Here is a 26,390-nt window from a genome sequence, read left to right as displayed (position 1 = left end):
ATTGTTTAATGAAGATATGTTTTGTACTCAACTCCCATTAAGGTTCTCTCCAGGTCTGACAGATATTTAAACCATTGTTGCTAATCACACTTACTATGATTGGAAACCAGTTCCATTCACTGCTCAGCCAGACCTGAACTGGTTTTCCTTTCATTGTTTTGAAGGGGATGTGTAGGAGCTATCACTGGGATGTGGCAAGTGCCCCTTAAGGAGCAGAGAGTCATGAGAACTCACCTAAAGTAGGTATTATAAGAAAAAGAGAAATTTCCTTATTTCCTTGGAAAAGCTTTCTGAATGTTACAGAAAATTTAGAGAATGGACTATAAAGGAGTTAATAATCTTAAACTGACTCAGTGTTTATCGTGAGAAAGTGCAGCTTTTTTTAAGGTGTGTCAAGGTGGGCAATGGGAGTGGAATCATTTGCTCCTTCTTTGAAATGTTTGGGGTTATTGATGTTGTTTTATTTTATTTTGGGGGTTTTTTTAAGGCAGCATGTGATGTTGGTGCTTTCACAGTGGTGGATAACTGGGCTCAGTAGCCAAGCTGAGTCTGGCCTTCAGATGCCTGTACCCTTTGTCTTGTGTAAAGAGTGAGCAGAGCTTTAAACATTCAGTGAATGGCTGGGCTGGGATTGCTGCAGTGTGGAAAGAAAAACCCTTTCAAAAGCTTTATTTTGATACAAGGCTCAAGGAAGGAACATCAGTCTCTAACAGAAAACTCATCATCCCAAAGTCTGGTTGTGATGCTTTAACGTATCAGACCAACTTTACAATGCAGCAAACAGTCAGCCCTGGCAATCAAAGCATCAGTGCTTTATACATTCCCAGTTTTCTGTAAAGAATTGAGATGTCAAATCAAACAAATACACCATGCTCAGTCTATGAATGCTGATTTTCTTTTAAGTTGCAATTACCTGCAGGTGGCTTTCAGTGCCTCCTCGTTTTCCAGCTTGAATCCCAGCAAAAATACATGCCTTGAGCTGGATGGGTAGTTTGGCTGAGGAAGAAAAGCACATCTTTTCTGCCAGAGAATTTTAGAGACATCAGGCATGCATGTGGACATTACCTTACTGGAACTTGGGCAAGCAGCTGAGTGCAGATTTCTGATGGGTGCTCAGTGTTCCATGGAGATTGTATGTGATCACTGAAAATTTTGCCTTTATATTTATAAATAGTTTATAAAAGGCAAAAAATACAGGTACATATAAATATATGTAAGGTATTTGTCTGCAGTGTACAGTATACATATAAAAGACAGCACATTGTCATTCTCCAAGGGGAAAAGATTTCCATAGACGATGAAGAAATACTTTATTTTTAAACAAAAGAAAGTTTTCCTGAGCAATTTCAGCCTGCCAAACCCACAGCAAGTGTAAACTTAGTGCTGAGGAAGGTGTGCATTGAAAAGACTGAATGACTGAATGTCAGCATCAAAGGGAAAGCAGTGGCTGACAGTGACTGAGTGGGAGATTGGGCTGTCACATCAAGGGGGAAATCAATGCATGGAAACAAAAATGAAGTAACATTTTATCAGCTAGTTGGATAACTTATAATGATGTTCAGCTTTTGGACACAATGCCTTAGGCAGACTGCTGATGTGTGAGGAGCCCCAGCATAGATGTGCCAAGTCATATGTATTTTTAGTGGTTCACACAGATTTCAGTGGGTGCAGGGAGAAAGAAGTGGTGGAAAAAAGAGATTACAGTAAAAAGTGCTAGTGCTCTGACACCATGATCTCTGGGAAATTATGCCCCTTGTCAGGAACAGGGCCCAGGAAATACTGCTGGTTCCTTGACAGGACAACCACAATTGCATCTGTACTCAGTCACTGCTCATGTATAAAATGATTGCTGGCAAAAAATGAGTGGCTTAAAACAAAATCTGAATTCTAGAGATCTTCCTCCTCTTGTTAGTTTGCTTCCCAAGGACCCAGTTATCTGGCTCATGGAAACAGATGCTTATACATTCACCCCTATCAGTTGGTGTTTTTGCAGGTGCTAAGCCTCATTCTCCTGCCGTGTTTTTCACCTGCTGGAAAGGTGAGGGCTTTGTGACCTCTCCAAAGGAGAGCTCTGCCAGCCTGGTGCTCTTATTTTCTTTATTTAACAGCTACATGTGTATCTGCAGGAAAGTCAGCTCATGACTTATTAGCAGAACACAGGAGTGGTTTCTCTCTATACCCAAACATTGCCCCAGTCTGGTCATTCCTTTTAATTTTACAGGAAGACTGAGCTGGGGCAAGAGCTGCTGGAAGGGCAGGGGCAGCCTGAGCAGCACCTTTTCTTACAGCATTTCAGTTGTATAAAAGAATTCTGTGCCATAGGTTGGACTCTAAAATAGATGTGGGTCTGCTGTGAAGCAGAGGTTTGGGTTTAGGCTTGAATTAATTTCCTGAATTTCTGAAGAATTCACATAATTATGGCTGGTCATTTCTCTTATTCTTCCAGGCTTTGGAGGGAGGTGTAAGCCCTGCAGCTTAGTGGTGCAACTTTTGCTGCTTGGGCACCTCCCTGTGCCTTTGGGCCTGGAATGAGCTGGCAGCCCCAGTCTTCTCCATCCATCCAAGGAACACAGGATGGGAAAATTCACTGCAAAATTTGTAAACCTTTAAAACAGACTGGACCTATGAAAACTTTTAATTTAAAATATCTTTGTGCTCCATGTGGGTCCTAAAATGTAAATAGAGCACCGTGTGGGCTTCCTTGCCCTCATCCTCACAATGTTCGTGGAATTTTTTGAATGGGTTTTTTGTTTCGGTTTCGTTGTTTGGTTTTGGTTTTTTTGCTTGCTTGTTTGTTTTGTTTCGGTTTTTTGTGTGGTTTTTTCCAAATTTTAAAAACTCTCATTATGTCTAAAAGCCTTATCTCTAGTGTGTGTTCAGGTTTTGTAAGCTAACAGGTTACTTTAGTCAATGATGCCTATATGACTGTGATTTAAATTAAATATTTTGAAGTTATGATTAAATTATTCAAGCAATCATGTTTGAGATCTTTGCAGTTGAAAGGTATCACTACAGACAGAAAAATGTAAAGCAACTGCTTAGGCTGCTGTTTTTATACTTTTGGCCTTGGATGTTAGAAGTAAATGCATGTGAGCATTGAGCTGTATAAAACTGATCTATATTTTATCATTTGAGTCCATATTTCACTTCCACTTAGTTTTCTGCGTTGTTTATTTTGACTGACCTCTTCTTATTTGCATTAAAAGCTCGTGAGTAATTTCCATTTCTGAGGACCTTTGCTCATATGCCTCTTGCTGGGGTGAATGCACTAATCAGGCTCCAGGCACAAGTAGTGCCTTGCTCAGGAGCTTCCAAATGAAACAGAGGAGCTGCTGATGAAATAATGAAGTTGCTCAGCAGATAATACTCATTTGCTTCATTGCTGACTGAAGTGGAAGTTGAATTTGGTATTAAAGATCGCCATTCTGATGATAGATGAAATGGGAGGGATAAGAAGAGTTGTTTCTTCTAATCTTTCCCTTTGAAGTATCTGCATGCATAAAAATGATCATTTTGTACAAATGTGTGTTTGAAAGCCAGAATGTACTAATGTGGTGCTTTTCAAACCAAATGACTTGGTGTGCTTTTACAAAACATTGATGAAGTGTCTCTGACATGAGAGAGAATGCAATGGTTTTAAAAAGAGTCTTTTTCCATTTTATCCTACAGAAATATTGTAGATTGATTCCCTACTGTTGACTCCTTGTGAACTGGCAGTTCAGGCTGAGAGAACCTTTATTCCTCTTTAGCTGGAGCTTTTGGTCAGTGCAGGTGGGAAATGATTGTCCAAATAAGCTCCTTCAGCTCCTGGGTATCCTCCTGCTCCTTCCCTCAGCTGACAGACATGGCCAGGGCAGTCTGGCTTGTGAAACCCCCCTGCATCCTCTGGTGCTGGGCAGCAGCTCCCTGGAGCTTCTTCTGTGTTTTGTATCCAGACCCATGAAACAACAGACTTGTGTGTCACATTTAGAAAGTTTGAATCATTTTCACAAAAACACTCCAACAGCCTGTGAAGTAAAATTGCTCTGTGTGTGCTCTGAACAAAAAGAAAAAAAGGGATGTGCTGTAAAAAAAACCAGGACCATTGGGATGGCTGGACATCAGCCAATGGGTAGTGAGCAATTGCATTGGGCACCACTTGTTTGGTACATTCTGTCATTATTATTGGTTTTCCTTTCTTTTCTGATCTATTAAACTAGAAAAGTGTTCTACCTTTTCCCCAATTCTCTCCCCATCCTGTGGAGGGGAACAAAGGGCTCTGTGGTGTTCGCTGCTGCTGGGTTAAACCACAACACTAATTAGTGCTGTTGGTGAAAAGGCTCCTTCTTAACAACCCTAAAAGTGGTGTGGGACAAAATGCAGAACAGAAAGTTTCTTTTGGAGAAAACATCAAAAAGTTAATTTTTCTTATGCAACTCATTATTTTTTCTTCTGTTTTTTTCATTTTTTACATGATTTCACAGCATTCTAATACCAGCAAAGTGGGCTGTTACATGTCAAATCACGCCAGCATTTCCAATCATCTCACATGGTGTAATCCCAATAGTGTATTTCATTTTTATTTACTTTAAACATTGTAGGCAGATGAACATTACTTTTTATTTTCAGCTCAGAAGAACTGTTATACATTACCAAGAAATATTTTTATTCTGTGATTAATGCTGTTATTAGAAAGCAATGCTGTTCCTGCTGTGTCATACAGTCAGGTCAAACAAGAAACATAAACAATTACATAAAAAACTGCTTCAAATTACTTCAATATTAATCTTGGGGGTTTTGTTTTTTTACCATTTTTATTTCAGTGTCGTGTTCTTTACAGGGAATTTGGAAAATGAACTGGTTTTTAATTCCAACCAGCAAGGCACGCTTTGGACAGAAATCAAACCTGGAAAAATGTGTCAGGAAAAGCTGAAACCTCAGTGTGCGACCATAAAACTTTTTGCTGCAGCTTCTAATCAGGTGAGACTCCAACTAAAATTGATAGAAATCCTGCCTGTGGAGTTTTGGCCTTGAGAATGAGCTGTGAACCAAAACAAAAAAAAAACCCCAAAAAAAACCCAAGCAAAAAAAAAAAAGTCAGGGAATCAATGCCAGTAAAAAAACTCAAGATATTGCAAAGAACTGTTTGTCAGGAAAAAGCTGCATTGAAAATATTAGTGATGGAGTAGAACTGATGTCTCAAAAAAGGTAATACAATATTGAATGAACTAAAAGCTTAAATAGCATAATTTTACACAAGTAGGTGTTGAAATTCTGATGTTTAAGGGCATTAAGAACACTATGGCACTTAAGAGTCCAACCCATGAGGATGTCTTTCAAGGATACTTTCAAGGATCAGCTGTTGAGTTTCCACATTCTGGTGTCCTTTTAGAAAGAGCTGCATGATCAGGTGGAAGTGTTTTGGGAACTGATGCTAGCCAAGCTGTATTGCAGCGCAAATTACAGTCAGTGGTAATTAAATGCTTAGGATATTTATCTAATATTACATCCTGCAACCTGATATTCTCCTCTGTGCAAAAATACCCACTGTTCACTGATCAAGGAGTTCTTGGTGTCTTTTGAATCTTCTAAAGGAAGTTGTCTTTGGAATGTTTTGAAGTTTATCCTTCCTATGGACATGAGCTGCATGTCCAACCGTTTGTTTCAACTATTGCTATAAAAAAGGGTTGAAACCCCCTTACCTGCTCTGGGACAGAAAAGCTCTTCTAGAGTAGTTCATTCAATCAAGTGTCAACAGACAAATGACCTCATGAAACAAAGGAACCTGTGGAAGGATCAGTGTGGAAATTGTAACATGATGTATCAGTGATAAAAGTCTTCCTGGTGTGCCAATCAGTGTTCCCTCAGGGAGTTTGGGAGGAGTTAAGGACCTGTGAAGTTAAACCCTCGGCTCTTCCCTTGCCCCCATGGCTCACAACAAGGCTCAGGTTTCTCTCTCTAAGGTAGGGACAAGGTGACTTGGGATAAAAGGAGTCCAATGAACTCCATTTTCAAAGCCACTGGAGGAAATTGGTCAATGCAGACTGTGTCCCAAATGACTGTTTGTCTAATTTAAGACTGAATTAAGAAAATAATAAGTAAATGTAAGTTATTAAAAAACAGGGAGGATAAAGCAAAAAGCAAAATATGCATCTGCAAAAGCTATTCCACTTGTGTGTATAAATCAGGAGACTGTGTGCTCAAGTGGAGAATTAGGCTGAGTTGCCTGCTGTTATGCATTTAAATTAAGCAGGAGTCTAATAGCTTTTTTAAAATCTGGCCCTAAGTGTGTTTTGGTTTTTTTTTCCTTTTAGGGAAGAGATCACCTAATCAAAATAGTGCTTTGCGAGGAAGAACAATTCAGTACTGAACACCAGTGGGGAGCTCTAACTACTGATAAAAACTCCACTGCTCGGGGAAGATTTGTTGCTATTGGTAAAAACCTGAAGAGGCTCTTTGCAGCCAAGTTGCTGGTGGAGCTGGGAGCAGAGAGGAACAATTCCATGTGCTAATGGAATGAGTGGTGTTTCTGTCCTTGGGGCAGGTGCTGATGGAAGGGCTGGTTTGAGTTTATTTGCTTTCTCTGCCTTCCCTTCTGCTGCTGCAGAGCTGTGCCGAGGTTTTGTTCCAGGTAAGCCCCTGGCTGTCAGCTCAGCAGCGCTCAGGCACAGGATTTCTTGCCGTTAATGCCTCGTTTCCACACGAGGTTGCATACAGCTTTCTATAGAATTCCTCTCCTTTGATCTTTTGAACTGCGTTCTAAAACAGGCAGCAGAAATTTCCTAGAAAGTTTTGACCTAATTTCTTGTCCTATGAAAAGAAAGGCTGGTGTTCCAATCAGCTGCTTCGAGGCAGGGCAAGGAAAGCAACCTTTCCCCCATCCCTGGAGCAGGGAGGTCGTGCTCCAAGCACAGCACTGCAGCTCTGGGGGTTCAGCTCTCTCATCTCTTTGGGTTGCCAGCAGTGTTTCTCTACCGGCAGCAGATCATTTTGCCTCTTTATCAAAACATCTTTATCTAAACATGGGATTTCTGTGTGAGCTGAACACAACAGCGCATGGGCAAAGTATTTTTGGTACAAAGTACCCAAGCCTTTTGCCTGCTATTGTTGTACTCTACAAATACCTGAAAATCAGAGGGAAATAGTGCACTTGTCCTGCAGAGATCAGTTGCTAGTGGGTACTTTAAAAGTGAGTTCAGTCTAATTGCTGCATTTTTGAGCCTTACAGAATAGCTAATTTCACTTGACTATTGGGAGGTGAGGTTAGGGTTTTTAGGTCTGCAATTAGGAGACCTGAAGGTGCCTGCACTGTCTCTGGGAAGGATGTGGCTAAAAAGCGAGTCTGAAATCCCAGCTGTATTCCCTTTGCCTGACTCCTTTTGTCCTAGAATTTACTGTCTGAGTCTGCCACAGCTGGAGATACCCTGGCAGCTGGAGAGGCAAAGGGTAAGGGGAGGCAGAGGTGCTGAGCCCCTGCTGTCTGCATGTTTCTGTGTGCACTTGGGAGAGAAGCAGGACTCTAAAAGGAAGGGCTGGGCTGGATGCTTTGGGTGGTGACTGAAGTGCTGGGCCATGTGGGACACAAAGTGGATGCAGCAGACATGGGGTGGGAGGGAGTCTTGGGAGTCAGAACAGCTCTGCTAGAGGCCAGTGGTGTTTTAGGAAGGGATGCTACATGTCCAGGTATTCCTGGCTGGATATTTGGAGCAAATCAGCTCCTGAACAACTGTCTGTGACTTTCTCAGCAGTTTATGTCCTGGGCTAAACTAATCTACAGCACAACTGTATTGTCTACAGCACAGAGCACCATCTGGTAAATCAAACCATTATTTCAACTTCCCTTTATTGTTTTTACTCTTTATTCCTGCTGTACTTGTCAATGCAGAGCTGGGAATCTGTGGCCAGGTAAACAGAGCCCTCTACACTCCTCTGCTATGGAATGATCTCTTGGAGCCTGGATGGGTAATGCTGATCAAGGAGCAGCCTTTCTCAGCCTCCTGTGTGGCTACACCTGTTTATACCCTGTTAGCAGCTTTATATCCTTTATATGAAGAGTTCAAGGCCTGCTACTCTTGCCTCATTTGTAGTCCTGTCTAAATTCTGATCTTTACAGCTGCTGCTCTAGAAATGAAAAGATTAATCAAATGCCAGAAGATTACTAGAGCTTCAAACCAGTCAGAATCTGACTGGGAAAACATGTTAATCACTTCTCACTTAACCTGAGCACATACTGCACCCTGTATTTCTCCTCCTGCTCTTGTCACTGATGTTCTGTATAATGAGCAGCTCTGCTTGACAGATGCAGAAGAAATTATAGAGCTTTTTGCCTTCATTTCTAACAGATATGTCTGTGTTGGTGCTCTAGATACTCTTTAAACATCCTGCTCAAGCCTATATACAGAAAAGGCAAAATATCCACACCAGAATTCACATGAAGAAATATGATTGCAGAGCATTATGGAATTACTTGTAAGGTTTACGAAGTACTGCAGAAAAGTAGTAAATAAAGAATAAGGATAAGCTACACTATTCAACAACTCATTTCTCATAATTTAGTAATTTGAACATAAAGCTGTTTCAGCAGTAAGCAAAATTTGTTTCAAGTCTTCTAGTATAAATACATTTAGTTTAACAGAAAAAGAACAAAAATGCTCAACCTTCATTGCCATTTTGAGCATGTGAATAAAAAGAAGGGAAAAAAAGGCACATTTCAAACACTAGTTTTTCATCAGCACCCAGGGAATTAGTCCTGCTGGTGCAGCTGCAGTTGACACGATTGCTGTAAAACTGCCCCAGTATGGAGCTGAACTTAGAGAAAATCCTGATATGCCCTTTGGGCAGCAGAGGGGAGGAAATAAAGAAACAAACTTTGGGGGGTTTTTTGTTCTTCAGGAACTTGCACATGCCCCACAGTAGCACAGACTGTTCCATGCACAGTACCTGACACTGATATCTGACTGTATGCCAAAATACACACAGTGAACAAATAGATCCTCTCTTTTGAATTGTGTCTAAAGACACAATTGGCAGGAGGCAAAAAAAGAAAATATATTAGTTTATTTTGCTGTTGTTTCTATCAAGTTAACTACTGATACAATCTGTGTTGGTTTTCTATTCTTTTTCTGCTTCTAAATTTATGGAATGATTTCGTTCCCCAGCACATCTTGTTGATTCAGTCCAGAAAGAGAGAAGTTCCCTTCGCTCAGCTCGCACACAGCTCAGGTGAGTTTAATGAGCTTCATTTTCTTCTTAACTTTTTGACTGATTTTGTGGTGGGAGTTGTTCCCTTGTGTGGTTCTCTAAGAATACTGATATTTAATCGTTGGGGACCAGAGGAGTGTCTATAACTCTGTGGCTGCAGCTCCTGAAAAACCTGCAGGTTTATACTGTGTGGTGGCTGGATTTGGGGAAATACTCATTTTGTGTTGGGGCTGTGTCTAACACCTCTGGTTAAAATGGTGCTGCCCAAAACTCTCAAAAATACTTGGACTGATCATTTTTATAAATGCATAATAGGGATTTCTGTGATTATGTTATCCAAGTAACTTCAAGGAGAGGCATTAAAAGGTAGAAGAGAGAAAAGTGACAAAAAAACCCCATTTTATTACAATAAAAACAGTTTCTCGTGCTGCTTCTGTCTGCTGCAAGAAGGGGAGTTTATGCATGCATAAATCACAGCCTTATACATATAAAGGAAGAGTGTGAAGAAAACCTAAGCTTTATCCAGACTTTTCCCACATGGAAAAGAGTCTGTAGGATGGGAAAAATATTCATTGACTTACAGGAAACAATAAAATGTCCCAAAGAAAATATAGGAGCTAACTGATTTCATGTGCCACCATTTGCAATCTATAAATACCCCCGTGGCAAACTCAGAAGATCTCAGTTTATTTGTGACTGGGAAATGGAGATCAAAAACAGCCTCATATATAAATACAATGGATTTCACAGCCCCAGGATTTATTGTGTCTCCTTCAGCAATGGGGGTTACACACTGAAACAATGCTGAGCCATAATGGGAAAACTGTCCTACTTGGGATTTATGAATTTATAAAGGATATAGCCAGTTTTGTTGTGTGATTCAGCAGTAAATCACTGCCTGTGGCTGCCAGAGCTTGCCTCAGGTGGGAAGGTGCTCACAGAAGGACTCTGCACAATTCCCAATGAAGCCATTGGGCATCAAATGGGAATAAAGGGAAGAACCTGCCTCAAATCCAGAGTGCTTGCTGAAGCACAGCAGTAGCCAGCACTGGAAAGATAAAACTGCAAAGCCAGTATTTGGAGGATTTTTTAATTAGGAAATGTATTCTGTCAGGCTGGTATTTAACTTTGTTTGCCTCACCCTTTCCTCACCTTTTGCTCACTTTCTGCCTGTGAGTAGATTAGGACAGGTCATGCAGGTTTTATTTACCTGCAAAGACAGGTTTCCATTGCTTTATCTCTGTGTTACATGACATAGAGTGTTTGATGATGTGCTTGCACCATCTATGAAAGGTTTTTCCTTTCATAATTTCAGCTGGTATATTCAATTTTATAAGGAGGGTGGAATGTGTGGTGATGGAAATAGAGGTTTCCATCCCTGGTCTGATTGTGACAGGAAGGTTCTGCTCTCGTCCTTGCAGAGAATGTGCATGTTGAGAGACAAGTTTCTGAACAGCAGGCACAGTGCTGTGTGTCAAGGCTCAGAGGGGATCAGACTGTGTATCAGACTTCAAATCAGGCATAATCAGGCATTTCAGACCTCTGCTCATTCTCCTGGAGGATTGGCCTGATTTTCAAAAGTACCAGGCAATCAGCACCCCCTTACTCGTTTCAGTGGAAACTAGTCAGCTCTCAGTGCATCAGAAAAAAATGGGCTGGTTACCTAGAAACCTGCATATGGTTTTCAGATCTTTACTCTGGGATTGGTTTTTTATTTTGGATTTGTTGGGGGGTTTTTTTGGTGGTTTTGTTTTGTTTTGTGGTTTGGGTTGTTTTTGTTTGGCTGGTTTGGTTTGTTTTGATTTCCTGTTTTGGTTTTTGGTTTGGCTTTTGTTTTTTTTAAATTGCTGGAACTGGCCTCTGTTTTCCTCTGCTGCTTATGTTCTTCATATACTTTTTCTTACTCTGCGAATAGTGGCTTTTTTGGCATACTTGGCCCTGGAAGTCCTGTTCATTAATACATTCTTTCTTTTCTAGATCTGCCTTGGAGGAGTTAAGGAGTTTGGTTTTGGTAATCAAAAGATGGTTTGCCCTCTCCTGCATTTCTCCAAAGTCTTCCAATTAGTTTTGCTGAATTGGGAGTCTTGTTTTTGGTCTCAGCTGACAGAGACCCTCTGTCACTGACATGATTTGTAATCACTGATGTCCACAGGTGACAATTCCTTCTCCCCTTTAGGTCCAGTAGGTCCTCTGCATGTTGTGATTCAGCCAAATGTCTGGTCTCCCCTCTCATCCCAGGCAAAATGACCTGCAGGAAGAAAAAGAAGAGATCAGAAACAATGATCTGTGAGCAAAAGGAGAATTTCAGCAGAGGAAAGAAAAGTCTGAGCTCTGTCAGTCACCATCCCATAGGTGAAGGTGCTGTATCCCTGTTGTCCCCTGCCTCGTTCTCCATAAGAGAAAGACAAAAGGGTGTAAATTTTGCAGCAAAGAAAATGCAGGGTGAATACTAGGAAGGTTTCTAGCCTGTTGGGGGTTGAGAGAGAGCAAAGTGCTGGATAGGCAGGTTGTGGGGGTTTTGGAGGAGCAGTTAAACAAGTGGATTTTGGGACAGTAGGGTGTTGATTGAGTTGTTACAGATGGAGGAAATTTCCATTCAGGGAAATGTAGATGCAGGAAATCCATAGAGGGTTGCAGGTCATGTGGGTGGACAGGTGGATGGTCCTGAGCAGAAAAGAGGCTGAGAAATGCAGCTCTGGAAGCAAGTCCCTAGAGGAAGAGTGGCAAAAGGAGGTGACCCTTCCTTTACTGGTGTGACTGGAGTTATCAAAGCCTGTCACAGCTGGGTGCTGGTTTGGTTTCCTTCCATCTGACACTAGGAATGGACTTTTGATTGACATGTGTCAAATAATGCATAGGCTAGAAGAGGAGGGAGCATCCAGTGATGCTTGTCCTGCCTCTGCACTGAGGGGTCCCTGCTGATGTCATGAATTCTTTCCAGCCTGGCTGAGCTGTCAGTTCTGGACTCTTGGGGTGGCCAAGCCTGACTGGCCAAGCACCCAGCACTCCCACCTCAGGAGGGGGAACAGAAGGCTGTGGGGCTTACAGGGTGGAGCCTGAGGTCAGCACATGGTCACAGCCTAGGACACTGCATGCAGTTCCTGTCCTGCCCCCACTGGAATCCTAGGAGGTGGTAGCTCTCTGTGTGTTTTTCTAGATCTCTTCTCTTCTTCTGTCTTCCTCTCTGCCTCTCTTTCTTTTCCTGCTTTTCTTTGCCTCACACTTTTGGGTGACATAGCATTTCGTAAGTTTCAAGGTTTTTCCTGGTTGGGCTGTTTATGCTAGGTAAATGCTAAATTAACACTGAGTACTGCTAGGATAAGTTGTTGAATGTTGAATTACATGTATTTCATTGTATTTCGTTGTATTTCATCCTTTGCCAAAGATGGTTGATTTTTGAGCATTTGATTTTGGTATTTTTGCCAGTAAGCTTTAGTGTGATTTTCACCTCTTGACTATATCTGGTGGGGATTTCTCCTTGGTGTTAAGAGAGAGCAATAGAACCTTGAGTGAAACCCCTGGATCTGAGTGTCCAGGGCTTAACAGGTGCCTCTATTGCCAGCTGCACCCTTCTTATTCTGTGCCACCGATGGTGATGAGCCCCTGTAACCCAGTGCCAAGCTGCTGTCAGGGGCTGCAGTTAGGCTGGGGAGATCTAAAGAGCCTGGAGCTCCAGGAACACTGGGGCTGGAAAGGGCCTGCTGGGGCCATCGCAGCAGGGCCCCAATATTGCTGCTGCTACCTCTTTCTGAGCTGGAGAATCCAGGTAGTGCGTTGGGGTAATTAACTAGGGATAGGGTTAGGGTTACACCTAGGGTTAGGGTTGGGACATCTAAAGGGCCTCGAGCTGCCAGGTCCCCATGTCCCCAGACCACCTCAGGTGCTTACAAACCTCTGTTCAAAGCACTGAGCACAGGTTTTGTTTAGCCATCATGACAGTAACATAATGAAAGATGCTGCTGATACCTGAGACAGGAAACATGTAAGGAATTAGGAACAGACTGCCCTGAAAGAAGCAAGACAGCAGGAAATATTACAATGTGAAAATATGCTTGACAGGTGGAATTTATATATCACACAGTGAAAGAAGCTGCTTGGTGAGTGATACATTTCATATTAAAATATATAAATCATTCACGTGGAGAAGAATTGGACTCTGTGGGCAAGTAGCTTAGCTACTGAATCTGACATACTGCCTGTTAAAACAGATATATTCATTTATGAATCTGATAATCATTGCCTACTTTTTCTATTTATTCCATGGTAAAATTCAGAATTAGGTGCATTAGTCACAGCATCTGACGGTACTCTGTGTCTGTTACTGGCTTGATTGTGTTATTCCAGTGTTGCAGGATAGTTAATAGGCCCCAGTTAATCAGAGCATCTATTGATTAATATATATTCCCATTAAAGTAAATATAAATCATAATAAATTAGATAATATAACCATAATAAACTTGCTGTATCCAGTATGTAACCCACTAAATCAAAATTAGCAATTACTAATTGAAATTATATCTCCTCGTATAGCATTATATAAATCAAAGGCATTTCTCTAAAATCCATGCATCATTCAGAAGATTAATCCTCTGGCAACTGTAAATGTTTTTCTACTCCATTTATTTGGCTAAGCTGGATAATGGTAATAGCCTTGAGGTTAAGTACACAACACTGTGTTAGAGCTGGTGTGGGGGTTATTGCCATGGGTGTCCCTCTTGCCCATCTCACTGCACCCAGCACTGAGCCCTGGGCATGCTCAGGGCACTGCACCCATCAGCCCCTCAGCTCACACACTTGAGGAGAGATTGTCTCTGCACCATGCTTGAAAAGCTTTTATCCTGTGCACTTGGACACAAAACACTGAGATACAAAAAGAAAGTGCTTATCTGAAAGAAACATCAGAGATTTGGATGATCCCAAACCCACTAGGGCTTTCCTCTTCCTTACTTCCTGCTTGCAACTTGAAAGACTTGAGAGGGGTGTTTTGAATTTCACTCTCCACCATCCCAGGGATTGGATGGGAACACCAACAGGTGCTGCTCTCCCATGAGAGGGTGGGACAGTGACTGAATAACTCTGCATTGACCCAGCAGCCTGGCATGGACAGCATCGGGCTTGAGTGAGGGGATGCTGCTGCTGGGGTCTGTGGAGGGCATCTGGAGAGAAACACCCTTTTAAAGTGGTTTTGGAGAGCATTTCTGTAGGGATCACTCCTGCCCTGTCAACAAAGTGTCTGGAGAAGCTCCACTTTGCAACCCATGCAGTGGGGAGAAACACTGATTGCTCTGGGGTGAGGAAAGGCTGAGGAGAAGCAGGTGAGACAGCCTGAGCTCCCTTCATTTGCAGCAGCCTCACTGAATGTCCTCACCACGCTCAAAAACCCAACTGGAGGTTACACAAACCTCTTGTGCTTACTTTGCATTTTCAAGGCACAGGACTGGGCACCAGTCCAAACCCATAATCTGTGCGAGGGCATGTCACAACAAATAGGAAAGGGATAATTAGAATTTTATGAAGTGGCTCTCTATAATGCTACCTACTGTTTACTTACCAACAATTTTAAATTTAGCAACTGATGCATTTTTAATACCAATTTAAAAAAACCCCTCTAAGAAGCTCATATTTGCTCTTAGTTATGTGGGTTTGTTAAAATAACCCTGTTTCCCCAGTGGGACTAGTGTGTGTACAGGTGTGTGTGTCTGCTCATAAAACGGTACTGAAATGTATGAGAGCATAGGAATGTGGCTTAGCAGATAATAACTCTTGATTTCATTGTTTCAAGTGTTGTGTTTTTTTGTAAAAGTCAAGGAAAGTCCAGTTCACTGAAGAGAACAGAAATGAAAGAACATTACTGGGCTTTCTAGCAGTTTGGGAGAAGATACCTGTAACAGGTAAATCTAAAGGCAACACGATGGAATGTTTTCTTCATTGTTTTTGATCACAGCTGTGTAACTTAGCTAGCTAGAGTGGTTTTCTTTACCCGAGGCAGGACTCTATTTCAGTGGTATCTAACACCTCTACATTGTGTCCAGAGACAGTAATTTGATGTATTGTTTAGAAAAAAAAGGTGCTTTAGTAAGACACTACATTTTACATTATTGATTTGTTGTAGCTAATAGAGCTGCATGGATTTTCTTATCCATGGGCAAATCTGAGAGTATTAATCTACCCACACAAAGATTTGTTTTAAAAGCCAGCACAGAAAATGTAGCTCAGTTCTTGACCAGTTTTTGATATCTGATCACTACTGAGGCTCCCAGTGCACAAACAGAACCACAAGGCAGGGCCAGAGCAGCCTCTGCTGTGACCTGCCAGGAAATCATCCTCTCTTCCAGCCTTCACACAGCTGGACCTGGGCACTGCTCTGCTTCTTACAGCATTTGCAGAGCCATGGTTTGAGGAGGAAGACAGGGAAATCCTGTGTCAGATGAAAGGGCTGTAAATCATGGGGTAAATTTTCCTTGAGCATAACCTGACAGGTATATGGGACAACTAACTCAGCCTCACTCTCTTTCTGACTTAGCTTCAGCTGTTTAAATCCAGTTCTCCCACCTATGACAATGCTGCCCTGGAAAGTGTTTGCCCTGCTCTCAGAAAATTTCTTGCTGCTTCCTCTCTGCTGGGGCAACATTGTGCTGCCCAGCTCTAGACCATCTGTGTGTGCATCTCTTAGCTACCTGGAGTGCCAGAGTTCAGGCTGGGTGGTTTGAGGAGTTGACTTGTGCATATAAAGGTAACCCCATTAGACATGAGCAAAGTCCAGTCTGTTCATGTAAAAAGTCACACATTTAATCACTGAGTTATATGCAAAATCTGAAAGTGTTTGTTCATGGTGCTCATGATTAATAATTGTAATATGTTTTCATGATATGGACAGGGTGAATGGCAAAATGGATTCAGGTCTTTTTATTTTCTTTTTAGCTTGTTATTATCTAGAGAAAAAAACACTAATTACTGGAAGCTAATAGCTAGTGTGTTACTTATCCTCTTAATTAGTACCCTAATTATTAAGTGTGGTGATAACCACTAGTTAGAACATATTTGCTTTTTAAGAGTTTGTTTATCTGTCTTCCCACTCCCTCTTTTTAATGACACTGATACCATCAGAGTTGCTGGAGAGGGAATACCAATAGTTTCCCCTTGGGAAATGAGTCATTTTGAGTCTCCTGAACACTGCTATGATTTTCATTCTGTTGTAAAATGCTTTTCACCTTTGAACTGCTGGCTTGTCTTAGATTCTGATATTAAAGTGCTAACATTTGGAACTGGGAGGATGAACTCGGAGCAGCAGAAAAGGTCACTTCAACAGCAAAGAGCTCATTCAGCTTCTGGCATATGGGAGGCTGGAAGGCTCCTGAACAACATGGTCTTCAGCTGCCCATCCTGAAATCCTGGGGCGTTCAGTATTGCTCATCGTGCCTGTCTGAAGTCGTGATGTCAGGTTGAGATGTGGCTCCACTGACAATCTCCTGCTCTCCATCCTTTGGACTGGGAGGCTGGGATATCTGGGTGCTGCTGTCCTGTGTGTCTGCTCTGAGCCCTGCACCCACTGCCACAGCAGGTGTCTGTTCCAAGTTCATCCTTGCTCAAGTGAAGTATCAAACAGCTACATGGGACTCTTAATAAAATAGCTGCTTGCGTAGAAAATTAAGTATAAATACCTGCCAAAAATCCTGTATTGAGGTGATTGGTATAGATGGGCCACTGCCAGAAGCTCTAATAATACAGCCTTTTTATGGAGTCTTATTAACTTTTGCTAGGGAGTGGCACATTGGAAGTGACTAAAGCCGGTGATTTAAGATGCATGACAGGGGAAGAAAGATCCCTTGATTACAGAGCACAGCGTATGACTGAGTATGAGTTGGATGTGCTGCAGGACACCAGGAAAAGTACTGTTAGCTGTAAAATCTAATGGAAGGAGCAACACACCCCTGCTCCTTCTGCCCTTGATTCTTGGCAGTTTGGATTACGAAATACTTAAAGGATGTGGATTAGAAGAGATGTGTTAACTGTATGTACAGTTACTGGTTCTGGGGCCCCATTAGCATTCACGATGCTGCACACTGATTTGACATTGTTTCTGCCCTGAGGAGCTTGAAATCTAAAGGCAAAACCCCGTGACCATCTGAAATCTGAACATTTCAAGGGAAGCTCTGAAGAAAGAGTTCATGAGACTGTGAACAAACACATTTTAGTTGCCATGTCAAAAGCAGGGAGCAGGCAGGCAACAAACAACTGGAGCAGAGGAGAAAAATAGCAGGAGAGTCCTAATTGTTGTCAGCTTGATTCCAGCCTTGTTCACCTCAACAGACTCTTTGTTAGGGAGGCTTTTCTGATTTACACTGATATAAGTGAGAACATCCTCCATGCTTTTATCCAACATAGCTGCTGCTGGAGTGGTTTTAACCCCCTGGTCCTTCTGCCTTGGTCAGTCTTTACAGGTGTGCATGTTTTCCATTGTGCCTTTCTGGTCATAGTCCTTTTGGTCCATCAGAACTTGCTTGTTCTGAGCCTGCCACCCCCACAGCAGCTGTGTGCAGCCCCTAACCCCAGCACAAGCTGGGAATCCTCCAAGCCCTGGCGTGTCCTGGTTCCATGTTAGCATCCTGCAAGGCCCCACGTGTGTCCTGCCTCCTTGTCCCTGCCACAGCGCAGCAGCTCTGGGTGTTTGTGCCACGTGTCACATGCTCACATGTTGTGTAGACATTCCCTCCACTCAGCCAAGGAGAACAGCTACCTCAGGATAAAGCCAGAGTGCACTGGGGTGTTCTGAGCTACCAAGAGCACTTGGTTTGGCCTCTGAAGTGCAGGTTGTTCATCACACGACCAGAAAGCCTTTTCTCTTGTTCCCTTCTGATTTTTAGATGTAAGCTGTGTTATTGGCAGTAGAAAATTTTGGTTTCCTTGAAAGACAGCCAGCCCGGGCTGGGTGGGGGTTTCTTTGTGGAAATAAATATGATCAGCTCTGTCTGATTCCAATTCTTGGCAGTACTGCAAGAGACAACAGGCATCAAAAGCAGCTTTCTTTTCTGTGCTGGTTTATAAATGTCTCTGTAGCTACACTAATAGTGTAGCATGTTCTCTTTTGTTTTTTCCTTTTTTTTTCAGTTCTGTTCTCCTGGAGAGGTGCTGCAGCAAGAGATGGAGAGGAAAGAAAACTCCTTGTGCTGAGGCTTTGGCAGATGCTGTTGAGATCCCACCACTTAGATGGAGCCCAGCTCCCTGAGAAATGGCCCCTTGAGGCTCAGCAGCACCTAGCAAGTGTTTTATCAGGTCACCATATGTCCCACTGCCAGGTAAATTCCATTTGTCCATCTTGCCTTGGAGGCTGGGCTGTCCTGGTGTCTCCCACAACTCTCTATTATGAACTCCTACAAGCTTCTCCAGTCCTGCCTGCAGTAGTTTAGCTTTGGCTTTCAAGTAGGGTTTTTTTTGCATCCATGCAAGTGTGTCTGTGCAGTGATCAGAGGAGCTTTCAGTACAATTTATTTATTATCATGCTCTAATATTACACTTTCTTAAAACATTATGTACATTGGTATGAAAATGTGTGATCACTTAGAATTGAAAGCTGCCTGTTGCTGTTAGAGCATTTTAAAGAAGTTAATGACTGCTGGGGTTGGGACGAATAGCACAGTGCTTTCTAGTTTTGTGTTAATTTTATGCTTTTTAGCACAAGAAATGGTACACAACTGCAAGATGTATTCTCACACAGAATTAGATGTGCTGAAGCTGCCACCTGATGTTTCCTGATGTAGCCACACTTGAGGCCTCTGTGTGACATCTGTCTCTGAACATTTCTGGTCCCTGAACTGATGAATGGTATGTAGAATATAAGGGATAGAGAGTCCTTCCAGGTGTGATCTGCTCAGAGTTGCCTCAGATTTCCTAATTATTCACAATAATGGCCCATGGACAGGAGATAGTTCCTGTCAGAAATGCCAGGAAAGTAATTTCTGAAATTGTGCTGCTCTGTGCATTCAGCATTCCCTGGGAAGGAGCCTGTGTTGGCACAATTCCCTTGCACAGGGTTCCTGTCCTTACTGGCCACTGGCAGAAATGAGTTCACAGGTATCTATCTGTATGTTACACTGGGTTTCTTTCCCTCTGAGCCTGAGAGGTGCAAGGAAATAAAATCATAAAATTGTTCCAGCAGCAGGAGTCCAGCAAATGGGTAATTGTCACACAATGCAAAGGTGTTTGAAAGAGTGGAGGAAAAAATAATCTAAATGTTCTCCTTTTACTGGGAAAATGTATTATTATTTATGAATTATTTTTGCTGTTGAAGGGAAGTGTAAGATACAATCAGAGAGACCATAAAAATGAAATGTATAAAGTGTTATTTACATTATATTGGAGAAGAAGGAATCACTGGCAGGGAGAATGCTGGTTTATTTAAATACAAAATCAGGTTATTCAGAATTGCATTCTTAGATTAACTGCTGTACAAAATGTAGTCCATAATTCTTCCTGCAATAGAAATATGAATCCTGGTGAGCATGGCTAAGGCTCTGTAGGTTGTGTTTGTATCCCCAGACCACGCTGGTGTCTGGGGCTATATTCTGCTACAGCAGGAGCTGAACAAAAGGCAGTTTTCTGGAAGGTTTCCTGTCCCTGTAAAGAGTGAGAGCACCAGTGAGACCACAGCACTGGACACCAGCACTACTGGTGGGGAGCATCCACAGCCCTACCCTCTGAGGAGGAGCTGTCACTGTCCTTCTTTCTATTCTTAAAGAATAGACCAATTTTTGATGAGGTTTGCTGCTAATTGTCAGCATTCAAAGGTTCATAACTCAGTCAAGACATTAAATTATTCCTATAGATCCTCTTTGGGCTGTCAAGCCTATGGAACTGGGGTTACATTTGGGGTGCTTCCTGCTCTCTTTATCTATTCATTGCTTCTTACAGTGCTAGAAGCAAGATCTGGAAAGTTCTTTTGCAACTTGGAATAAAAAGATTGCACAGAAAGGAGAAAAATATCACATTTCTTACTTCCCAAGAAGCATTTGGAGACTGGTGTTGCTGGATTTAGTAGGTAGATGTTGCACCTGATTTGTAGGATTGGTGATCCATTAGGAGTTTTTTGCTTTTGCTGTTTCAGTCTGTCAGTAACAGAGCACAAACAGGCATGAAATGTCATAATCTCGGATTTTTGCACTTCTGTATTTTACCATAAAATTGATTGCTTTCTGAGATTGGAGAGATTGGACTGTGCTGAACAGATTAGGGTCTGCTAGGATGGAGCAACCCTGCACATCCATTAAACAGATGAGCACTCAAAAGGGGACTGTACTGTTGTAAATTCTACCCAGAAAAAAGATAACTATGGTCATGAAGGACGTTTTCTCATCTCTTCCTATTGAAAAAATCCAGCCCAAATAATGTGGGTTTATAGCATATCAGGTCCCTGCCAAGGGAAAAGTGTTGCTTAAAATCAGCTCAAACCTGCTCTTTCCACTAGGAAAGGGAGTTCTTACTGAACTGCAGACTTTAGTGGATGCTTTCTGCTTTTCATGAGAAATGACAGTTCCTGAGAAATGGAAAAAGCCTTGGATTGTAAGTTTGGGTTTTGATAAAGATTCAGAAGTTTTGGTGAGAGCTGAAGAAGGTTTTGTGTTCTGACCCAGCAGGACAGAAGTGCAAGAAGCAAACAAGGACTGTGCAGAATGAGATACTGCTTTAGAAATGTCTGAAATACCTGTTTCCTCTGACAATCTGCTCCATTGGCTGCTGTGATCAACTGCTTCCTTAATCCCTGCTTTGATGCGTTTGGGTGAAATTCCAACTGCTGCTCTCAGTTGAATGAAAGACAATTCCATGTCACAACCTCCTGAGCCATATGCTGGTGGCCTTTGATGCTTGGACCCTCTGGATGCCCAATTTCTACATCTGCATGTGAGGCTGAATGCCATACATGTCTGCCACAGTCTGCAAATATCTTAAAGAAAGGTCTAGAAGGATGAGGAAGCCTGGGTTTTATTCATACAAGAAACTAGATTCTGAGTGGCCCATGTATAAGGCTGCCAATAATGAAATGTCTGCACAAAGCAAATACAACAGTACAACTCTTTTTTACCATTACAACACCCCACACATAAGGCAGAGCTTGTGAATAATTGCCACAGAGATATGTTCCCAAATTTATGGTAGTGCACAAAGTTTTTCACTGTGAGAGTAAACACAGGGGATGTGTTATCTGTCAGGGATAAGAGGGGACAGGCAGGCTGGGCAACCACGGGAGCTGGAGATCTGGAACAGTCCCTCACATGAACAATGTCCACAATCCAGGGTGAAAATGAAACACTGCCAAGTGTTTAAAAATCGTTCATTTTATTCCAGTATTAGTCAGTGCCTGTAACTCGGTGAAATATTGTTTGGAAAGCCGATTGTTCAAATGGGTGTGGATATAAAACCAAAGAAAATGCTGCCCTTGGAGGCAAGGCCATAGTCTTTCATTTCAGTTAGAAGCAAATAAATGGTAACTATTACTCTGCAGCCTTCGGAGAGCATTTTATGCTCTTAAATCTGTGAATGGTTGTGTGGGGGAATAAAAAAGGAAAAGGTAACCTGTTTAAGATAAAAACAAGTTCTAGGAGTTTTCTCTGCTAATTTTGGCTCAAGACTCCTGCTGAGCCTAAAGTAAACACTGTTAGGTTGAAGGAAACCAAATAGGTTATTTGGGGTTTTTTTCGCACTCATTCTTTTTCCTTTTGACTTTTTTTTTATTTGGGACCCGCTGGTCCCTGCCTATATGACCTATGAGCTATGGGATTTATCTTCCTTTTTTAAAGCTCATTCTTTCTAGAGTTAAAAGTTTCTGGTTACTTCAGAGACAGAAGCCAGACCTTGCCATGCATTGTTCACAGAATGCATCCAGAGCTCCTCAGGCTCAAAAGTTACAGAACATTCCATAAAGTTCCTTATAGGAGTTTTCTTAATGGCAGCATACACAGGAATTAAAGGAGAAAAGGTCTGGGTGATTTGTATGGTTTGAAAAATGGTGTTGGCTTACAACCTCTGACTTAGTGTTGAAAAAATCCTTTGAAAATCAAAACAGAACTTGAGGATTTCAATTTAAATCAACCTGAGAAGCCATAAATTGAGTCATCAGTACTGAAATGTGAGTCACTTGTTTGCCAAAACATGCAAAAATGTCTGTTCTGTGTTAAAACACAGATTAACCAACATCAGCTTTGAACAACTTGCTGGTCTTATCAAGTGTTCCAGATAAAACAAGTGGAGATTAATAATTACATTGAAACCAGATAGGAGGAAGTTGAGGCTGCTCCTCATTCTCCCTGTGGACCATTGCTTTACTTGCTCTCAAGTATAATCCTTTTCACCACAATCAAACTTCGCAAGTTTTCATTTTTAACATTCAATCCACTTTGAAATTTTTCAAGATGGACCTCAGATTGAATTTGGTTTTGGTATTCTGAGTGCAGCATGAAGAGTTCATATAATAGTGCTATTTAAAATTATTGCCAACTTTTTTACTTTGAAGGCTTTTACAAAAATTCCAAATCACTACTTAAAAGTGCAAATATTTACATGTATAGATGAAAATCTGTCTATAATTTTTATTTTGCAGACCACGTTTCAGAGCCAAGACATGAAAGAAATGGACTGCAGAGTCAGGTTGGTTTATTTCTTGCTAATAAATTTCTAACAGTGTACATATTTGCTGAGATCTTCAAAAACAGCCTTTTCTTGGGTCATCAGTGGTACTTTAGAAATACAGTTTTGCGTTCTATTTACCCTCAGTCAAAGCAGGTGCTATGGGTGTCATCCCTGTGCATGGCAGAGGGATTGAAGCTAGGTGGCCTTTAAGGTACCTTCCAACCCAAATCATTCTATGATTCTAATTTGAGCTCACAGAATGGCAAATCTTTATGAATTTTTTGGGGTCATATAGGTAATTTGTCACTATTCCTATCCAGCTAAGGACCAACTTACATGCAGAATGGAATTACAGGGAGGTTCCTTGGTCTTTAATTTTTGGTCACAGTGGTGTGTGTGGGGGCGGTATACAAATAGGTGAGTAAGCAAACCTGTCTGTCCTCTTTCTTTTTATAAAATTTCCACCCATCTGACTGTTTTTATCTTGGAGAAAATGGGAAGAAAGAGAAACTCTCCCCACTGAGCTTTAAAGACTGCTGGTGAAATAACCAGTCCCACTCAGCAGAAAGTTATCCTCAGTGAGTGGGTACATTTGAAAGGTTATGAAGGAAAATAAAAAAAAGCAAAGTCCTAAATTGGATTGCTGGCAGCAACTCCTCATGTTTCACTTAAGCCACTTTAGTTAAAATGACTTTCCTTTTTGTTTGCCAGGAAAAGGAAGATGCTTTGTCTAAGTTCATTACCTCTAATATTTTATAAGTAGGTGGGTACCAAGCTATGCTCTGTTTTCTGTGACCTGGACTCTGACATGAGAGCATTTTGTCTGGGAAGTTGCCATTCTGCTCCTCTTTGGATGCAGAGCATCCACCACTGTGCACAGACTCTCCCTGAGTTTCCATCTGTACCCTCTCTGTGCTTGGGTTTGCAGCCTCAGCCCCTGTGCTGCTTAAATAGAGGGGAAATGTGGGGTTTTTCCCACTTGCTTTTACTCTTTGCTTCTCAATGTTAGGCACAACTGAGATGTTTCTCTTTTTGGTCATGAATAAGGTCAGACTCAAAGGACAAACATGGTCTGTGCTCGCCATTCCAGGTTCCCTGGTGCCTGTAGAAGTGTAGGAGGTGGATTTGGTGGGAGGCACCTCTCCTACTGGAGAAAATGCCCAGTGTCCACAGCACGTAAATATTCTGCATCTCTGCAGAATATTCTACAGGCTCTGCCCTGTTTTTCCTGTGCCTGGGGCTGGCTGACTGCTCACTCCCATGGTGGACAGCAGGCTCTTTGGGATGCTCTTGTGCAAGGAGTTGCTCCACATGAGAACAAGGTCCTTTCCCTGTAGGCAGGTCGAACTTAGATGTTACTAAAGATCTGTGACTTGTACCAAATTGTCACTCAATCATGGCTCTTCTGAGGAATTAAAGCATTTTTAACTCTGCTCCTGGTTTCCTTAGCCACATGTGGTTTAGCCTGGCTGCAGCCATGCTGGAGGTGTTGCTGTGGGTCCCTGCAAGGCTGTTCCTGGGGAAACAGTGCCAGAGGCACCTCACTGATGCCAGGGAGCCTTCAGGACTCAAAGGGGGTCCTGCTATTATACATTAATCTCATTTCAGAGCAAAATAATTGAGAAGACAGAGTATCACAAGGAATGATGGAGGGTTAAAAGAGCAACCTCTGTAAAAAGACTATGAATAACTTGAGGAAGGCACATCAAAGTGCTCTCTTGGGCTAAGACACAGTCCAGCCTCATCCAGAGACTGTAAATAATATTGCCCCCAGGGTTCTGCTGCTCAAGCAACAGTACAAAAAAATTATTTCTGCAGACCACGGGCTCGATTTGGATGCTGGTGTTATTGCAATTTCCAGAAAGTTTAAGTACTGCAAAGACAGTGGAAACTCAGCAGTTTGGCTTCTTCCTGGCGCCTGCTCTGAGCCCCCCACAAACACAGTAATTGCAGCTGCACAGGGCTGGGACTGTGGGCAGAACAGCCCCAAGTCCTCCCCAGTTTACATAAGGGCCGGTTTCTTCATTTCAAAAACAGAACAAAACATAAACCCACAAAACAAAACAAGTAAAGCTGCTGCTTTAAGGGCTCTTTCTTCAGTTATAGCATCCTCTAAACTACTCAAATGGACTTTGAAGGCTGAAGCATGAAGCACACTGTGGGTGAGGATTAAGCAAGCCCAGTTTAATCCTACAAGGAATAATCAAATGTGCAAACACCCTGTTCTTTCCCCTTGGGGGACATTCAATGAGAGGCTGTGTTCAGAGCAAGCTTTGTTGTTGGCTGGAGCCACCTCCTTGCTGGTTTCCTAATAGTGCAAGGGTTGATGCAATCCTGCCTATTAACTTTTTATTTTATGTTCTGTATATTTTTATTGTGACAGAGAGTAGGGAAACCAGTGTGCTTGGCTAATCAGGTTTATTTATATCCGGCCCTGGTGTTGCCATTATGACTGGAACACACACAGTAAAGAACTGGCATCTTTTTTTTTTTCTTTTTTTTTTCCCCCTTTTTTTTCCCTTTTTTTTTAGAGAATCAGCAGGTATTTAAGGCAAGTTGTTAGGGGACATGGTGAGCAAGTTTTATTTTAGAAATGTCACTCCATGCTACCTGGAAACTGAAAACATCCCTTCCAGGTATCTTTGAGCATTTGGAAATGATGATCACCTGAAAGCTTTGACCCAAGTTTGACACAGAAGGCAAAATGAGTAACAGTAACTAAGTGAAAATGAAAAATTAATTGTCTTTTCCTCCTTGGAGAAGAGCTCCATTCTGCTGGAGCTGGATAACACTTGGAAGCTACAGAGCTCCTTTTCATTAGAGAAATGAAAGGCTCATCATCCCTAGAGCTCTTAATTGGGCACCTTTTGCCATTCACAAAAATCTGTGTCTCTGCTGTCAAGTCCTATTTGTTTTAAAAATTGATTCATTCTCTTCAGTTCTTTTGTTGGGCAGCAGAAATGGATAGACCAAATGAGTCCAAACACTTTGTAAATTGTAAGAGGTTTAATATAATCAGCGTGGCCACGCCAAGCTCAGAGAACAAGTGTACAGCAATGCTTTGGTGCCAAAGGCTCACAGAGCAATAACAAAAACCATGTTCAAAGCAGAGAGGGCTACAGAGGAGAGGGAAAAAGGTACATATGGAGTATTAGCTCCCTGCAGACCTGTATGGTACTCTTTCATTTATGGTGGCTATTAATCCACAGGAATTACGTATCAGTTAGGCGGGGAGGGTCAAAATGAAAGTGCTTGGTTTTAAAAATATTCAGGCTGAGTGTTTTTTAGTGCAGGTTTTCTGATGAGGAGTGGTTTAAACCTTTTATTTAAAGGACATGGATTTTGTTTTTCATCACCACCTGAAAAATAATGTCTCTGAGGTGTTGAATATAAATTTAAACTGAGATCAACTGTGTTTGTAAGCCTTCCTTTGAAGCATTTCTCCATATGATAATATTCAATGTCTGTTTACAAGGCTTTGATTTCATGCAGGAAACAACTGCTTTTGTACAAACATGTAAATGTATATATGAATGTGAGTATTTGCATATAAATGTTTTCTCTTTGTTGTTTTCTTGTTTTAAAAATCT

The 26,390-nt window shown here is 41.8% G+C and overlaps 1 long non-coding RNA gene across 2 annotated transcripts; it reads left to right on the top strand.

Annotated features, from left to right (window-relative positions):
* Nucleotides 1-4,825: 4,825 nt before the first annotated feature.
* LOC146431811 (uncharacterized) lies at nt 4,826-18,470 on the top strand. Of its 2 annotated transcripts, XR_014854641.1 has the most exons (4): nt 4,826-4,959; nt 9,138-9,201; nt 14,984-15,071; nt 18,289-18,470. It is a non-coding gene; the product is annotated as an uncharacterized LOC146431811 (long non-coding RNA). The 2 variants fall into 2 exon arrangements; XR_014854642.1 differs by lacking the exon at nt 4,826-4,959 and having other exon boundaries at nt 9,119-9,201.
* The last annotated feature ends 7,920 nt before the right edge of the window (nt 18,471-26,390 follow it).

The sequence above is a fragment of the Lichenostomus cassidix genome, chromosome 12, assembly GCF_008360975.1.
Source record: "Lichenostomus cassidix isolate B80296 chromosome 12, HeHo_3.0, whole genome shotgun sequence".
NCBI classification, from domain to species: Eukaryota; Metazoa; Chordata; class Aves; order Passeriformes; family Meliphagidae; genus Lichenostomus; species Lichenostomus cassidix.
This window is presented reverse-complemented; position numbering and strand designations above follow the sequence as displayed.